Raw genomic sequence first — 17,706 nt, 5'->3', positions numbered from 1 at the left:
GGGGTACCATGTACTAGATTCTATGGATGAACAAGAATTAGCGAGGTCAGCAGTACAATGGGCTGACAGTCCCGAGAAATATAGTGATGATGCGTTAGCACACACATTTTTGAACATGACACCAAGTGAACAGCGTTTAGCTGGTACATACATGATACAACACCTACTTCTATTGTATAGAAGCCAACATTCCGATCCAGGCCCCCTGCCTGATATATTGGCAGAACTACTCATGAATAAGTGGAGAGGTCTAGGTACCGATCTAATTAAGGTAATTCTAGAACATCGACACAGATATAGTGCCTTTCTATGTCCACAGTCTGATTCAGCACATTCCATGGAAAGAAAAATGTATTACATGGATAGACAGAATCCGTTACGAGAAGTGCACCCAGTTCAGAATACCGATAATACACTTAGACGTGTGTTTGTGTTCACACCCATAACCAAAATAGAATTATTGGAAATGAAAAAACTAGTACCTAGCCATGATAAAGACCCCGCAGGTTTTCACCGTGAAATAAAAGACATGTTACTCATGGGTGACTATACTTATCCCGACCTTATGAAGATATTGAAAGTACTACTGCCTCCTGGTATTTATGAGAAACTTAAAGAAAAAGAATGGGAAGTGGGAAATGCAAAGATTGATTGGACTGCGTTAGAAAACAAAGAAAATACTAGAATTCCAGGCCAAGGGCTTGGGGATAAGGTTAAAGCATTACCAGGATTGTTAGTGCAAGTGTTGCCACGTTTATTAAGTACGAAAAAGGAAGATTGGGGTGCAATCTCAGCCTGTAAACAGAAACCCGATGAAGACACTAGTGATTTTTATACTCGATTTGAGAAATGTTTTGGTATTAATAGCGGCCTGAAACCAAGTAGCGAGTCCTATCCACACCTTTTTGTGACGAAATTAGTCGAGAATTCCCTGCCCCAGGTCAAGAACAGAGTACTGAAAGTCGAAAGCACTTGGCAAGCTAACACCCCTTCACAAATGTTACAAATGTTACAGTACCACCAGAATAGAATTAGAGAAGAACAAGAACATGAACAAAGACGTATGAAAGACACGAAAATGAAAATGTTAGTTGCCCAGTCAGTTCCTGCTGATGGTCACAAAAAGGGTGCGACCCAGCCTAGTAATTCGACGGCTCCTGTTAAAGGGACATGTAACTATTGTAAACAGCCAGGTCATTATGTAAACGATTGTGCAGTTCTGAAACACAATATCTCCACGGGTAAGACCAAGGAGAGACCGCGCGTACCTAGACAAGATCAGGCCCAGCAACAAGCACCACAGAACATACAACATATTCCGCCTATGCCAGCTTCATCACAAACTATAGCAGTGCCACAGCAACAGCCTATTACTGCAACACAGAACACGACACAACAGATGTACCAGTATGCACAGAATGACTACCCTGATTATCAGCGGTACACATGAAACGGCCTAGAGAGGGAATTTGGCTTGCCCCTTATTGAAGTTCCTGTAGATCAAGAGGGTCCTTATGTACACAGTCAAGTGTTAGGAAAAGACAGAAAGTTTTTAATTGACACAGGGGCAAGCAGGACCACAATCAGTCACAATGAGGTTCCAGGGGCACCCCTCTCAGGCTCACAGAATGTTTCCCTTGGATTTTCAGGAACGCCTATTATTAATGAAGTATCACAGCCACTTCCACTTGCAGTTGGTCCTTTGACACGGACTACAGATTTATTACTTACAAAATCATGTCCAGAAAACTTGTTAGGTATAAAGACACTGAAAGCTCTAGGAGCTATAATATGCTGTTCTCCGGAAGGAGTACGATTATTCTTGCGAGATTTTAAAGGCCATTATGTATTAAGAGACATGGATCCCCGGTTACAGAGTGTACCTGCACACTTGTGGGCGAAAGGCCCCACTGATGTAGGTTGTATGCACATTACACCATATCGAGTCACACTTAAAGCAGGAGTGGTATTACCACGAATTCGACAATACAAGTTACCTCCAGATGCTGTAGTGGCTTTACTGAGAATCATTGACGAGCTCATTGCACAAGGAGTGGTCGTGGAAACCGACTCCAATGTATGTAATTCTCCTATCATTCCAGTTCTTAAACGTACTGATCCAAATGCACCACCTGTTTATCGATTAGTTATTGATCTGCGCGAATTGAATAAATGCATTGTACCACAGTATCCTGTGGTTCCAGATATCTCTTCATTACTGACAGCTATTGATTCAGAAGCGACGTTCTTTACTGTAATTGACCTCAAGAACGCCTTCTTTAGCGTCCCAATTGATCCAGAAAGCCAATACTTGTTCGGATTCAGTTTAAATGGACGAAGTTTCAAATTTTCACGCGCACCTCAAGGATTCACAGAAAGCCCCAGCATCTATAGCCAAGCACTGAAAAGACAACTTGACAGTATCCACATGCCTGTTAACACCGCTCTACTCCAGTATGTCGATGATCTGCTGATCACCGCACGAAGCGAACCCGAATGTGAAAAAGCATCACTGACGGTTTTAAATTTCCTGGCTGACAAGGGGCACAAGGTTTCCCCTTCAAAGCTGCAATTCTGTGTTCAGCAAGTTGTGTACCTGGGTCACTTGCTGTCCAAAGTGGGGAGACAGCTCACTCCAGATCGCATCCAGTTAATTGTAAACATGTCACCACCGAAAACACAAAAGGAGGTGCGGGCTTTCATAGGCCTCACCTCGTACTGCAGACAATGGATTCCCCAATATGCATTTCTAGCAAAGCCACTCATTCAGTTGACAACTCAGGAGGCAGCGACATCGACTGTCCTCCCTTGGACTCAGGAACATACACAAGCTTTTGAAGACTTAAAGAAAGCCTTATGTCAAGCACCAGTTTTAGCAACACCATGTTACAGTAAGCCCTTTTTGTTACAGAACGTGAAGGTACTGCCTTGTCAGTCCTCACTCAGGAACAAGCAGGTTCACACAAACCGTGTGCTTACTTTTCTAGCACATTAGATCCAGTAGCCCAAGCTTTACCTGCATGTTTGAAATCAGTCGCAGCGACAGCTTTAGCAATCAGACAGAGCGATTCCATAGTATTAGGACATCAATTGACAGTACAAGTTCCACATTCCGTGGAAGTTCTTTTAAATCGTACACAGACCCAACACTTGACCATAGCAAGACTGACAGGTTATGAATTAACATTGTTTCAACCACACATAGAAATCAGACGCTGCAGCACATTGAATCCTGCCACACTTTTGCCATTAAGCGGTGTAGACCCACTGAAGCATGATTGTATCGAAGTCATCACTATTACGACGAAACCCAGACAAGACTTGACAGATGTCCCATTACCAGACCCAGACCTGACACTTTATGTGGATGGTTCATGTATGAGAACAGGTACAGGAGAATTAGTGGCAGCTTACGCAGTCACGACAGACACCGAAGTTATAGAAACAAATTGTATCGACACCCTGTCAGCTCAAGCAGCAGAGCTCATCGCTCTGACACAAGCCTGTATTCAAGCCAAAAATAAGAGAGTTAACATATACACTGATTCACGTTATGCATTCGGAGTCGTTCACGATTTCGGAGTCCTTTGGCGAGAGAGAGGTTACTTAACTTCTCACTGTGCCAACATTCAACACGGTCCCCTCATTCAAGCCTTGTTAGATGCAATACATCTACCTACTGCGATATCTATTATGAAGTGTAAGGCACATACAAAGGTTACCGATACGATCTCCCAGGGTAACGACCTGGCAGACCGAACAGCTAAGCAAACTGCCCAGAATCGAATGCATGCAACTGACTTGACAAAGACAATAGTTCTGACGCAATCACACTGCATGACAGTCAAGGATCCCGCACATGATGTAATTGACATACAGACACATGCCACACCAGATGAAATCAAGAAGTGGACTGAACTAGGAGGGATCCAAACAGATCAGGGATGGATGACGAAGGGAAAATCTACATGGTTTCTCCCCGATTCTATGGTTCAAGTCATCATTAACACTATACATAGCCCAGCACACCTAGGAGAAAAGGCAATGCTAGATAGCATTCAACACATATGGTACAATAAGAACTTACGAGCAGCAGCGAAACAAAAAGTGCGTACTTGCATGATTTGTTGTCAGTTCAATCCAGGTAAAAGCATTCCTGTAGAGAAAGGTGGATTTCAGCCTCCCGATCACCCTTTTGAAGTCCTCCAGATGGATTATATCCAGATGGAACGTTGTCGAGGATTCAAGTATGTCCTCGTAGTCGTATGTGCACTTTCCCGATGGACAGAAGCATATCCAGTCCCAGATTACACTGCTCCGACCACAGCCAAGCAGCTGGTTCGCGAGTTCTTCCCACAGTATGGTTTGCCCCGTATCGTGTACTCAGATAACGGTCAGCCATTCTCATCCGAGCTTGTGAAACACATAACACTCCTGTTAAGGTATCAGTGGAAGTTCCACTGTGTCCGGCATCCCGAGGCAGCAGGTCTCGTGGAGCGCCATAATCAGACTCTAAAGATCCGACTTTCAAAAATATGTAGAGAGAAAGGCGTTGACTGGATAGTAGCCTTGCCAGTTGCCCTTTTCTATATGAGGATGGTTGCGCACTCTCGAACCGGGCTATCCCCGTATGAAGTGGTCTTCGGTAGGCCACCAAATATGTGGGGGACGCCTATACCTCGTAAAATCACAGATGTTGATTGCGTTATGCTGACAGATTACCTTGCCTCCTTGATGTCTGCACTACAATCTTGTCGTTCACAGGTAGCTGCAGCCTTTCCCGACAACACCGAGGTGAAGCCCCATGAAGTGGTCCCTGGCGATTTTGTGTTCGTGCGGAACTTTGACCGGAGAAGTCCACTGGAGCCCCGCTGGCAGACCCCGAAGTTGGTTCTTCTGACGACAAGGACGGCTGTTAAATTGGAGGGCAGAAAAGGATGGCTGCACTCGAGCCACATCAAAAAGTTTCACGGACTTCCTTCGGACTTGGACTCTAAGCCCTGCCCTCCTCCACAAACTGACTCAAAACTTCCCCTGGTTGAGAAAACCGCCTCCGAAGAATATAGACTAAAGTTACGGTCTAGCAAGTCAGACAGTTTAATTGTTTAAGTCCTCCCCTAGGTGAATCGGTTAAATTAGTTTCTGACATGTATCCCCTAGACCGAGATAGAGAAAGAGATAGACAGAGACAACTCAAGAAACGTGCATATTGTAAATCACTTCGTAGTCACTGTATAGTGACATTATTAATTATGTTTTTTCTAAGCCTTCTTATTATTGCTGCCAGTATATTATTACACATGTACTACCCTATTTTCAAGCGTGCACAATCTGCTTACAATGTCACTGCCGAACATTCTTTTAGCGAATTACCTCCCCATGAATTGTCTTACAGACTTGCGCTGCGCAACAACACATTCATTAGTATGTTACATCACTCCCATCAGACTAACAATGCTACAAACTGCTGGATATGTGGCCGACTCCTTCCCTACCAGAAATACAAGGGAGTTCTGCCCCTCTTTCCGTACCCGTTCACTCACAATGGCTCCTGTGGGGCATGGTTTAGATTGATTAATTCCCTAGATTCTGACATTGCTGTTTACGATGGGAATTGGGTTTGGGGAAATCTGAACTTAGTTCTACTTAAAGTCTGTTACCCTGACAAGAAGGGACTTCCCACTAGAACAGGAACTGATCTAGAAAATGAAGTATATGGATTAGGTAATTACACAATTAACCTCATGATTCTAACTGTTGAATCCGAAGCCGCACCAGTATTACCTGCTATGTCAGTGTTACCAGTCAAAGGTGAATTATGTATCAGAAAGAATGGTTCCATACACTTAGGTCATAGTAAATGTACTACTGTGATCGAATTCAGTGATCAAGGCAAATCCACGTTTAGAGCTACTCGTCATTCCTACTTTGTCTGTGGCCATACCGCATACATACGTTTGCCTCCAGATTGGGATGGTACCTGTTACATTGCATTCCTTCTGCCACCTGTCTTCCTAGCTCCTCCTGATTATCACAGAAATACCAATCTAGTAAACAATAGACTCCGAAGAGATCTCCCGATTGTCGACTACACTGAAACGGCATGGGAGCAATACACAGACTTCAATAAAGGTTTCTTCCCCTACATAGGTACTGTTACTAATAGTAAACTGATACGTAGATTAACTAGAACCCTCGAAGCAGTAGTGAATGAAGCTACTTCCGCTTTAGGTAACTTAACAGAGGAACAGTCTGCTATGCGGGTTGTTGTTCTTCAAAATCGTCTCGTCATTGACGTCATCCTAGCTGATAGGGGTGGAGCTTGTAAGGTCATCGGGTCAAGTTGCTGTGTTTTCATTCCAGAAAACGTGCCAACGGTATATAAAGCTATAACACGTCTCCATAAAATTGCAAGTCTGATACATCAGAATCCAGGCACCTGGACTTGGTCCGGTTGGTTCTGGACAACGTTGACCGCTTGGGGATGGAAGATCCTATCCTTCCTAGGCATTGGCCTTCTCATAGTATTCAGTTGCTGCCTATGTTTACAATGTGGACCGGCGATTTGCGGCCTGTGCGCCACATCATGTATTCCGCATTCAAATTCCCATTCAAAACGTCAAAAGAAGAAAGAAGAGCAAATGATGTTACATGAACAGATTGATCGATTCATGCAGATCGATATATCATGAAGGGTCCGTAGGGGACAAGGAGGGAATGAGGTAATATAAATTTTGTGATCAATTGTGTCCCCTATCTTAGACCCCAACGACTCCGTGTACACGCTACAAGTATATGTATGTTCCCTCCACTTCAAGCTATGAAGACGCAAATACATTTGCGTCCAACGTTAACATGTCCTCTTTCAGATCCACCATGAATGGGTCAAATAGTCCGTTCCTAAATATGCCATGCCAACGTCTTTATGTAGTGTACTTTACACGTTTTTCAGCTCTGGCGAAGTAGGCCCTGAATTCTGCCATCGAGCATTTTCCTGCCTTCTGACTCTGAATCTCAAACCTGGGCTTGCATCTGTACCCGTGACCTCTGCCTCACTCCCTGTGCGGCTAACGGTGCTTGGCTCAGCCTGTTGCCTGCCAAGACTGTATTCAACCTTCGAATTATCTGCTCCACTCCTCGAAAATACATTCCTGTCTAGTAGTTTCATGTCAACACCCTTCCAGCTGCAGAGCAAAGGGCTTGGCCTCACTGTCTCTATGCAAGTAATTCATGGCTCTGTTTCCATGGTAGGCCCATGCCCTCCCTCGCACCCCTCGCATCTCATGCAGACACGTAGACGCTCATACACGCACTCACAGTCAGTATAGAATAGCCTCTTGTCCGAGAGACCTTTTCCTTCCAGATAATACAGTTCCTTAAACATGAGATATTAGATACGATTTGGGATTAGGTTGATCTGACATCCAGACATCTGTCTCCACATGTAGGGCTAAATGTCAAGTCCCCCTTCACCCCTCAAGTTACACGTACATTACACGTCATACTGCTGCGCGCGCATCTCTGCCATGTATTTTTGCTGACACTGCCGGATTCACTCATGGATCCGCCTACTTGTGACATCATGATAAATGACGTTCTTGTTCACGCCTTCATGCACGCCTATTGTAACGCCTTTTTGTATTACGTACATGCACTCTTATCTCTCTTCTCAGCTGTTACGCCTCCTGCATATGCCTTTACTGTAATGCATTGACTATATATATGAATGCCTGTCAATAATGTGTTGTCGCATACTTGCATACCCGCATATTACCATTGACTCTGTCAGTCTGTCCCTTCCCGAACCTATGTGGTGACGGAACGGTATGCCACCTTGGCTCGAGCCAATATGCTAATCACCCAATTCCTTTTATAGGAATAAAACCCTTTTTGAGAAACCTCAAATATCACGGATTTTGCCTCTTATTTATTATGAGTTATTCTTATTGACTTTACCGCATAGTAATTCAGTACCAGGTAATTAAATTTAATTGTTAATGTTAGTGGCATTAAGAAGTGCTTCTATGTACACGCACTGAATATGTAATAGGGTTGCAGAATTTTGACTTGACAGAATGGGTTTTTAGCTTAAGGGTGTGTAGATGAAATGCAAGGTGTGTGTTCATGGAGTGCTTCAAGTGTAAAATCTGTATGATTTGTGCAGTTAAAGTGCTAATTTTGCCTACGAGAAAGAAAAGTACTACAGAAGAATTATAAAGGATTGGCACATTGGCTGCCTTTGCTGATGACACAGTTGGCTAATTTGTAAAGCATTGGTCTATTAAGTTGCAGAGTGTGGTTGAACTTGGTTAGGAGACTTGGTGCCTGTTTCTGTGTCCTGCTGAAGACAAGGACGGCTTGATACCACTGTCAAAGCCCAGTTTATTGAGAAAAGCATCCAGGAAAGAAGAAGTGTTGAGTCGAAAGTGGTTCTCCTCCAATTTCTCTCCACTTGCTCGAAATGCAGAGCATCCATTATAGCACAGAACAGAGTGTTAAAGTCGGGGATGGAAGAGGATGAAAATGGGAAGTTTACTTATGGAAGAACTGAGAAATGTCCTGTGTACAGACACCAGTGTTTGATGATTGAATACATTTAAATAATGCCTCTAGAATGCAGTGTTTATCTGTCCCTCAGTGGCCTAATGGATAAGGCACTGGCCTCTTAAGCCAGGGTTTGTGGGTTTGAGTCCCATCTGAGATGAAAACCAATATCCACTCTTACTTTTCCAGAACAATTTATATATTTATTACATGCTTCCGCTCAGAAGCTTATGAGGTATTAGGAACTTTGAAATGGTACCATTTTACTTCTGTACTCTTCAGGGTCATGTTGGTGTTCTGAAACTACAAAGTAGATTTTTAAACACCTATCTTTGTCAGATGCAACTTTGACCCGGCAGAAGATATTCCTTTGGAAAAAATGATTTGAATTGGATTGGTGTAACTGTTGTTTCTAGAGGTGGTGACAGGCTTTCAGCCACTTGAATAGGGCAAGTCAGGATTCATGAAACATATACAACCTTTGAGCGTGTGTAAATTGGCATATCCAGAAAGGAGCAGTTTGTACTACTGTCAAAACAGTTTCTCTCCACTTCTGGAAATATCCAGAGCTATGTAAAGCATACAACTGAGCTTTAATCTCATGAAGAAAGAGGTTTAAATGCAAAAAAGAAAACAAAAGCTTATAGTACTGGTGACATTCTCATTATATCGATTCCAAAAGAGTGCTTTAATTGAAAGGAGCTGAAAAAACACAATGGGATGTAAACCTAAATAACTATCAATATCATATTTCCCATCCTTGCATACCACCTACATTATAAAAATAAGCAAAGCAGGACATATGACCTCGTGGCCTAATGGATAAGGTGTCTTACTTCAGATCAGAAGATTGAGGGTTCAAGTCCCTTCGTGGTCGTTTTTTGCCAATGGTCACACAACTCAGCTTTCCATTCAGAATGGAAGCAGGCTCTTCCAATACTCTTATAGCCATCATGTTCTCATTCCTAATTATTCATGAAGTGGAGTACATACTGCACAGTCATTTAGATTGCATCTTCAGCCTAAAATCTTGTCCATGTTAGTGGCATTAAGAAGTGCTTCTATGTACACGCACTGAATATGTAATAGGGTTGCAGAATTTTGACTTGACAGAATGGGTTTTTAGCTCAAGGGTGTGTAGATGAAATGCAAGGTGTGTAAGTATGTGTTCATGAAGTGCTTCAAGTGTAAAATCTGTATGATTTGTGCAGTTAAAGTGCTAATTTTGCCTACGAGAAAGAAAAGTACTACAGAAGAATTATAAAGGATTGGCACATTGGCTGCCTTTGCTGATGACACAGTTGGCTAATTTGTAAAGCATTGGTCTATTAAGTTGCAGAGTGTGGTTGAACTTGGTTAGGAGACTTGGTGCCTGTTTCTGTGTCCTGCTGAAGACAAGGACGGCTTGATACCACTGTCAAAGCCCAGTTTATTGAGAAAAGCATCCAGGAAAGAAGAAGTGTTGAGTCAAAAGTGGTTCTCCTCCAATTTCTCTCCACTTGCTCGAAATGAAAAGCCTCCATTATAGCACAGAACAGAAAGTTAAAGTCGGGGATGGAAGAGGATGAAAATGGGAAGTTTACTTATGGAGAGAACTGAGAAATGTCCTGTGTGCAGACGATTGAATACATTTAAATAATGCCTCTAGACTGCATGTGTTTATCTGTGCCTCAGTGGCCTAATGGATAAGGCACTGGCCTCCTAAGCCAGGGATTGTGGGTTCGAGTCCCATCTGAGATGAAAACCAATATCCACTCTTACTTTTCCAGAAAAATTTATATATTTATTACATGCTTCCGCTCAGAAGCTTATGAGGTATTAGGAACTTTGAAAAGGTACCATTTTACTTCTGTACTCTTCAGGGTCATGTTGGTGTTCTGAAGCTACAAAGTAGATTTTTAAACACCTATCTTTGTCAGATGCAACTTTGACCCGGCAGAAGATATTCCTTTGGAAAAAATTATTTGAATTGGATTGGTGTAACTGTTGTTTCTAGAGGTGGTGACTAAGCATGGGCGGAAAATCAGTTTCGCTCGCGGATTTTGCGGATTTTCGGTAAATTCGCAATCCGCGAGATTCGCGAATCTCCCGCAAAATCCGCAAATCCGCGAGCAGCGGATTTTGCTCGCACTGCTTGCACTGTTCGCGTGAGTTCGCGGCTTCCCAGTACAACTTCGCGCCCCGCGAATAAGTGCAAAATTGCAGAAATACGATCTTAGCAAAACTGAAACTACTTACCAGGTTCAAAAGTTCAGGCTCATCATTAGTAGCCATTTCCTGTAGTGCTTCCTGAGGGGCCCCTCCAGAGTTCAGTTGCCAGTTGCAACTATTATGTGACCCTGCTCTGAACCTCAGAATAGTTACACATATGCCACAAAGGTCCTGAATTACAGCTAAGGGAGACAAGCAGGAGCCAGGCTGGAAGTTCAAATCCATTAATCAGCCCCTAATTCATTATTGTCAGTTGGGGCAGGGCAGGTGTTGTAACTAATTTTGCAACAATGAAAGCACTTAGCAAGTGCGAAAGATCACTAATCAGGAAGCACTAAGGAAGCAGGTGCCAGCTAAAAAAATATTCTGTGACACATTAATCAGCCCCAAATTAATTCAGGTCACTTGAGGCAGGGAAGGTGTGCTTGCGTTGCCACAATAATGTACACTGACTGGACAACCAGAGGGTGCTGTGATGAAACAGAGGGTGGCATGGGTGGGCCAGAGGGTGGCATGAGTAGTCAGAGAGTGGCAGTGGTGACAGAGAGTGGCAGTGATGAAGAAGAGTGTCCCAAACAGGCTGGACACGTAGAAACAACAAGTTCACGAAACTTGCGACCCGACAGGTAAGTTCGCAATTTGCGAAAGTGTACAAAACCCTCGCGAACTGGCAGAAACCCGCGCAAACACAAAAAAAAAAAATCCGCAAATTCGCGAGAATTCGCGGATTTTGCGGATTGCGAGTTCGCAAATCCGCAAAATTCGCGAACGCGAGATTCGCAAAATTCGCCCATGCTTAGTGGTGACAGCCTTTCAGCTACTTGAATAGGGCAAGTCAGGATTCATGAAACATATACAACCTTTGAGCGTGTGTAAATTGGCATATCCAGAAAGGAGCAGTTTGTACTACTGTCAAAACAGTTTCTCTCCACTTCTGGAAATATCCAGAGCTATGTAAAGCATACAACTGAGCTTTAATCTCATGAAGAAAGAGGTTTAAATGCAAAAAAGAAAACAAAAGCTTATAGTACTGGTGACATTCTCATTATATCGATTCCAAAAGAGTGCTTTAATTGAAAGGACCTGAAAAAAAACAATGGGATGTAAACCTAAATAACTATCAATATCATATTTCCCATCCTTGCATACCACCTACATTATAAAAATAAGCACAGCAGGACATATGACCGCGTGGCCTAATGGATAAGGCGTCTGACTTCGGATCAGAAGATTGAGGGTTCGAGTCCTTTCGTGGTTGGTTTTTGCCAATGGTCACACAACTCAGCTTTCCATTCAGAATGGAAGCAGGCTCTTCCAATACTCTTATAGCCATCATGTTCTCATTCCTAATTATTCATGAAGTGGAGTACATACTGCACAGTCATTTAGATTGCATCTTCAGCCTAAAATCTTGTCCATGTTAGTGGCATTAAGAAGTGCTTCTATGTACACGCACTGAATATGTAATAGGGTTGCAGAATTTTGACTTGACAGAATGGGTTCTTAGCTCAAGGGTGTGTAGATGAAATGCAAGGTGTGTAAGTATGTGTTCATGAAGTGCTTCAAGTGTAAAATCTGTATGATTTGTGCAGTTAAAGTGCTAATTTTGCCTACGAGAAAGAAAAGTACTACAGAAGAATTATAAAGGATTGGCACATTGGCAGCCTTTGCTGATGACACAGTTGGCTAATTTGTAAAGCATTGGTCTATTAAGTTGCAGAGTGTGGTTGAACTTGGTTAGGAGACTTGGTGCCTGTTTCTGTGTCCTGCTGAAGACAAGGACGGCTTGATACCACTGTCAAAGCCCAGTTTATTGAGAAAAGCATCCAGGAAAGAAGAAGTGTTGAGTCGAAAGTGGTTCTCCTCCAATTTCTCTCCACTTGCTCGAAACGAAGAGCCTCCATTATAGAACAGAACAGAGTGTTAAAGTCGGGGATGGAAGAGGATGAAAATGGGAAGTTTTCTTATGGAGAGAACTGAGAAATGTCCTGTGTGCAGACGATTGAATACATTTAAATAATGCCTCTAGACTGCATGTGTTTATCTGTGCCTCAGTGGCCTAATGGATAAGGCACTGGCCTCCTAAGCCAGGGATTGTGGGTTCGAGTCCCATCTGAGGTGAAAACGAATATCCACTCTTAATTTTTTAGAAAAATTTATATATTTATTACATGCTTCCGCTCAGAAGCTTATGAGGTATTAGGAACTTTGAAATGGTACCATTTTACTTCTGTACTCTTCAGGGTCATGTTGGTGTTCTGAAGCTACAAAGTAGATTTTTAAACACCTATCTTTGTCAGATGCAACTTTGACCCGGCAGAAGATATTCCTTTGGAAAAAATGATTTGAATTGGATTGGTGTAACTGTTGTTTCTAGAGGTGGTGACAGGCTTTCAGCTACTTGAATAGGGCAAGTCAGGATTCATGAAACATATACAACCTTTGAGCGTGTGTAAATTGGCATATCCAGAAAGGAGCAGTTTGTACTACTGTCAAAACAGTTTCTCTCCACTTCTGGAAATATCCAGAGCTATGTAAAGCATACAACTGAGCTTTAATCTCATGAAGAAAGAGGTTTAAATGCAAAAAAGAAAACAAAAGCTTATAGTACTGGTGACATTCTCATTATATCGATTCCAAAGGAGTGCTTTAATTGAAAGGAGCTGAAAAAACACAATGGGATGTAAACCTAAATAACTATCAATATCATATTTCCCATCCTTGCATACCACCTACATTATAAAAATAAGCACAGCAGGACATATGACCGCGTGGCCTAATGGATAAGGCATCTGACTTCGGATCAGAAGATTGAGGGTTCGAGTCCCTTCGTGGTCGATTTTTGCCAATCGTCACACAACTCAGCTTTCCATTCAGAATGGAAGCAGGCTCTTCCAATACTCTTATAGCCATCATGTTCTCATTCCTAATTATTCATGAAGTGGAGTACATACTGCACAGTCATTTAGATTGCATCTTCAGCCTAAAATCTTGTCCATGTTAGTGGATTAAGAAGTGCTTCTATGTACACGCACTGAATATGTAATAGGGTTGCAGAATTTTGACTTGACAGAATGGGTTTTTAGCTCAAGGGTGTGTAGATGAAATGCAAGCTGTGTAAGTATGTGTTCATGAAGTGCTTCAAGTGTAAAATCTGTATGATTTGTGCAGTTAAAGTGCTAATTTTGCCTACGAGAAAGAAAAGTACTACAGAAGAATTATAAAGGATTGGCACATTGGCTGCCTTTGCTGATGACACAGTTGGCTAATTAGTAAAGCATTGGTCTATTAAGTTGCAGAGTGTGGTTGAACTTGGTTAGGAGACTTGGTGCCTGTTTCTGTGTCCTGCTGAAGACAAGGACGGCTTGATACCACTGTCAAAGCCCAGTTTATTGAGAAAAGCATCCAGGAAAGAAGAAGTGTTGAGTCGAAAGTGGTTCTCCTCCAATTTCTCTCCACTTGCTCGAAATGAAGAGCCTCCATTATAGCACAGAACAGAGTGTTAAAGTCGGGGATGGAAGAGGATGAAAATGGGAAGTTTTCTTATGGAGAGAACTGAGAAATGTCCTGTGTGCAGACGATTGAATACATTTAAATAATGCCTCTAGACTGCATGTGTTTATTTGTGCCTCAGTGGCCTAATGGATAAGGCACTGGCCTCCTAAGCCAGGGATTGTGGGTTCGAGTCCCATCTGAGGTGAAAACGAATATCCACTCTTAATTTTTTAGAAAAATTTATATATTTATTACATGCTTCCGCTCAGAAGCTTATGAGGTATTAGGAACTTTGAAATGGTACCATTTTACTTCTGTACTCTTCAGGGTCATGTTGGTGTTCTGAAGCTACAAAGTAGATTTTTAAACACCTATCTTTGTCAGATGCAACTTTGACCCGGCAGAAGATATTCCTTTGGAAAAAATGATTTGAATTGGATTGGTGTAACTGTTGTTTCTAGAGGTGGTGACAGGCTTTCAGCTACTTGAATAGGGCAAGTCAGGATTCATGAAACATATACAACCTTTGAGCGTGTGTAAATTGGCATATCCAGAAAGGAGCAGTTTGTACTACTGTCAAAACAGTTTCTCTCCACTTCTGGAAATATCCAGAGCTATGTAAAGCATACAACTGAGCTTTAATCTCATGAAGAAAGAGGTTTAAATGCAAAAAAGAAAACAAAAGCTTATAGTACTGGTGACATTCTCATTATATCAATTCCAAAGGAGTGCTTTAATTGAAAGGAGCTGAAAAAACACAATGGGATGTAAACCTAAATAACTATCAATATCATATTTCCCATCCTTGCATACCACCTACATTATAAAAATAAGCACAGCAGGACATATGACCGCGTGGCCTAATGGATAAGGCATCTGACTTCGGATCAGAAGATTGAGGGTTCGAGTCCCTTCGTGGTCGATTTTTGCCAATCGTCACACAACTCAGCTTTCCATTCAGAATGGAAGCAGGCTCTTCCAATACTCTTATAGCCATCATGTTCTCATTCCTAATTATTCATGAAGTGGAGTACATACTGCACAGTCATTTAGATTGCATCTTCAGCCTAAAATCTTGTCCATGTTAGTGGATTAAGAAGTGCTTCTATGTACACGCACTGAATATGTAATAGGGTTGCAGAATTTTGACTTGACAGAATGGGTTTTTAGCTCAAGGGTGTGTAGATGAAATGCAAGCTGTGTAAGTATGTGTTCATGAAGTGCTTCAAGTGTAAAATCTGTATGATTTGTGCAGTTAAAGTGCTAATTTTGCCTACGAGAAAGAAAAGTACTACAGAAGAATTATAAAGGATTTGCACATTGGCTGCCTTTGCTGATGACACAGTTGGCTAATTTGTAAAGCATTGGTCTATTAAGTTGCACAGTGTGGTTGAACTTGGTTAGGAGACGTGGTGCCTGTTTCTGTGTCCTGCTGAAGACAAGGACGGCTTGATACCACTGTCAAAGCCCAGTTTATTGAGAAAAGCATCCAGGAAAGAAGAAGTGTTGAGTCGAAAGTGGTTCTCCTCCAATTTCTCTCCACTTGCTCGAAATGCAGAGCCTCCATTATAGCACAGAACAGAGTGTTAAAGTCGGGGATGGAAGAGGATGAAAATGGGAAGTTTACTTATGGAGAGAACTGAGAAATGTCCTGTGTGCAGACGCTTGAATACATTTAAATAATGCCTCTAGACTGCATGTGTTTATCTGTTCCTCAGTGGCCTAATGGATAAGGCACTGGCCTCCTAAGCCAGGGATTGTGGATTCGAGTCCCATCTGAGATGAAAACCAATATCCACTCTTACTTTTCCAGAAAAATTTATATATTTATTACATGCTTCCGCTCAGAAGCTTATGAGGTATTAGGAACTTTGAAATGGTACCATTTTACTTCTGTACTCTTCAGGGTCATGTTGGTGTTCTGAAACTACAAAGTAGATTTTTAAACACCTATCTTTGTCAGATGCAACTTTGACCCGGCAGAAGATATTCGTTTGGAAAAAATTATTTGAATTGGATTGGTGTAACTGTTGTTTCTAGAGGTGGTGACAGGCTTTCAGCTACTTGAATAGGGCAAGTCAGGATTCATGAAACATATACAACCTTTGAGCGTGTGTAAATTGGCATATCCAGAAAGGAGCAGTTTGTACTACTGTCAAAACAGTTTCTCTCCCCTTCTGGAAATATCCAGAGCTATGTAAAGCATACAACTGAGCTTTAATCTCATGAAGAAAGAGGTTTAAATGCAAAAAAGAAAACAAAAGCTTATCGTACTGGTGACATTCTCATTATATCGATTCCAAAAGAGTGCTTTAATTGAAAGGAGCTGAAAAAACACAATGGGATGTAAACCTAAATAACTATCAATATCATATATCCCATCCTTGCATACCACCTACATTATAAAAATAAGCATAGAAGGACATATGACCGCGTGGCCTAATTGATAAGGCGTCTGACTTCGGATCAGAAGATTGAGGGTTCGAGTCCCTTCGTGGTCGTTTTTTGCCAATGGTCACACAACTCAGCTTTCCATTCAGAATGGAAGCAGGCTCTTCCAATACTCTTATAGCCATCATGTTCTCATTCCTAAATATTCATGAAGTGGAGTACATACTGCACAGTCATTTAGATTGCACTTCAGCCTAAAATCTTGTCCATGTTAGTGGCATTAAGAAGTGCTTCTATGTACACGCACTGAATATGTAATAGGGTTGCAGAATTTTGACTTGACAGAATGGGTTTTTAGCTTAAGGGTGTGTAGATGAAATGCAAGGTGTGTGTTCATGGAGTGCTTCAAGTGTAAAATCTGTATGATTTGTGCAGTTAAAGTGCTAATTTTGCCTACGAGAAAGAAAAGTACTACAGAAGAATTATAAAGGATTGGCACATTGGCTGCCTTTGCTGATGACACAGTTGGCTAATTTGTAAAGCATTGGTCTATTAAGTTGCAGAGTGTGGTTGAACTTGGTTAGGAGACTTGGTGCCTGTTTCTGTGTCCTGCTGAAGACAAGGACGGCTTGATACCACTGTCAAAGCCCAGTTTATTGAGAATAGCATCCAGGAAAGAAGAAGTGTTTGGTCGAAAGTGGTTCTCCTCCAATTTCTCTCCACTTGCTCGAAATGCAGAGCCTCCATTATAGCACAGAACAGAGTGTTAAAGTCGGGGATGGAAGAGGATGAAAATGGGAAGTTTACTTATGGAGAGAACTGAGAAATGTCCTGTGTACAGACACCAGTGTTTGATGGTTGAATACATTTAAATAATGCCTCTAGACTGCAGTGTTTATCTGTCCCTCAGTGGCCTAATGGATAAGGCACTGGCCTCTTAAGCCAGGGATTGTGGGTTTGAGTCCCATCTGAGATGAAAACCAATATCCACTCTTACTTTTCCAGAACAATTTATATATTTATTACATGCTTCCGCTCAGAAGCTTATGAGGTATTAGGAACTTT

The 17,706-nt window shown here is 42.0% G+C and overlaps 7 non-coding genes across 7 annotated transcripts; all 7 read left to right on the top strand.

Annotated features, from left to right (window-relative positions):
* The first annotated feature begins 10,211 nt into the window (after positions 1 to 10,211).
* TRNAR-CCU (transfer RNA arginine (anticodon CCU)) lies at positions 10,212 to 10,284 on the top strand. The gene has a single exon. It is a non-coding gene; the product is annotated as a tRNA-Arg (tRNA).
* A 1,656-nt stretch (positions 10,285 to 11,940) lies between these two features.
* Positions 11,941 to 12,013, top strand: TRNAR-UCG (transfer RNA arginine (anticodon UCG)). Its single transcript has one exon. It is a non-coding gene; the product is annotated as a tRNA-Arg (tRNA).
* Positions 12,014 to 12,803: 790 nt separating this feature from the next.
* Positions 12,804 to 12,876, top strand: TRNAR-CCU (transfer RNA arginine (anticodon CCU)). Its single transcript has one exon. It is a non-coding gene; the product is annotated as a tRNA-Arg (tRNA).
* Positions 12,877 to 13,520: 644 nt separating this feature from the next.
* Positions 13,521 to 13,593, top strand: TRNAR-UCG (transfer RNA arginine (anticodon UCG)). Its single transcript has one exon. It is a non-coding gene; the product is annotated as a tRNA-Arg (tRNA).
* Positions 13,594 to 14,382: 789 nt separating this feature from the next.
* TRNAR-CCU (transfer RNA arginine (anticodon CCU)) lies at positions 14,383 to 14,455 on the top strand. Its single transcript has one exon. It is a non-coding gene; the product is annotated as a tRNA-Arg (tRNA).
* Positions 14,456 to 15,099: 644 nt separating this feature from the next.
* Positions 15,100 to 15,172, top strand: TRNAR-UCG (transfer RNA arginine (anticodon UCG)). The gene has a single exon. It is a non-coding gene; the product is annotated as a tRNA-Arg (tRNA).
* A 1,506-nt stretch (positions 15,173 to 16,678) lies between these two features.
* TRNAR-UCG (transfer RNA arginine (anticodon UCG)) lies at positions 16,679 to 16,751 on the top strand. Its single transcript has one exon. It is a non-coding gene; the product is annotated as a tRNA-Arg (tRNA).
* Positions 16,752 to 17,706: the final 955 nt, after the last annotated feature.

Source organism: Lissotriton vulgaris, chromosome 5 (assembly GCF_964263255.1).
Source record: "Lissotriton vulgaris chromosome 5, aLisVul1.2, whole genome shotgun sequence".
Classification (NCBI taxonomy): Eukaryota; Metazoa; Chordata; class Amphibia; order Caudata; family Salamandridae; genus Lissotriton; species Lissotriton vulgaris.
The sequence above is the reverse complement of the archived record's forward strand: the minus strand, read 5'-3'. Positions and strand labels throughout refer to the sequence as shown.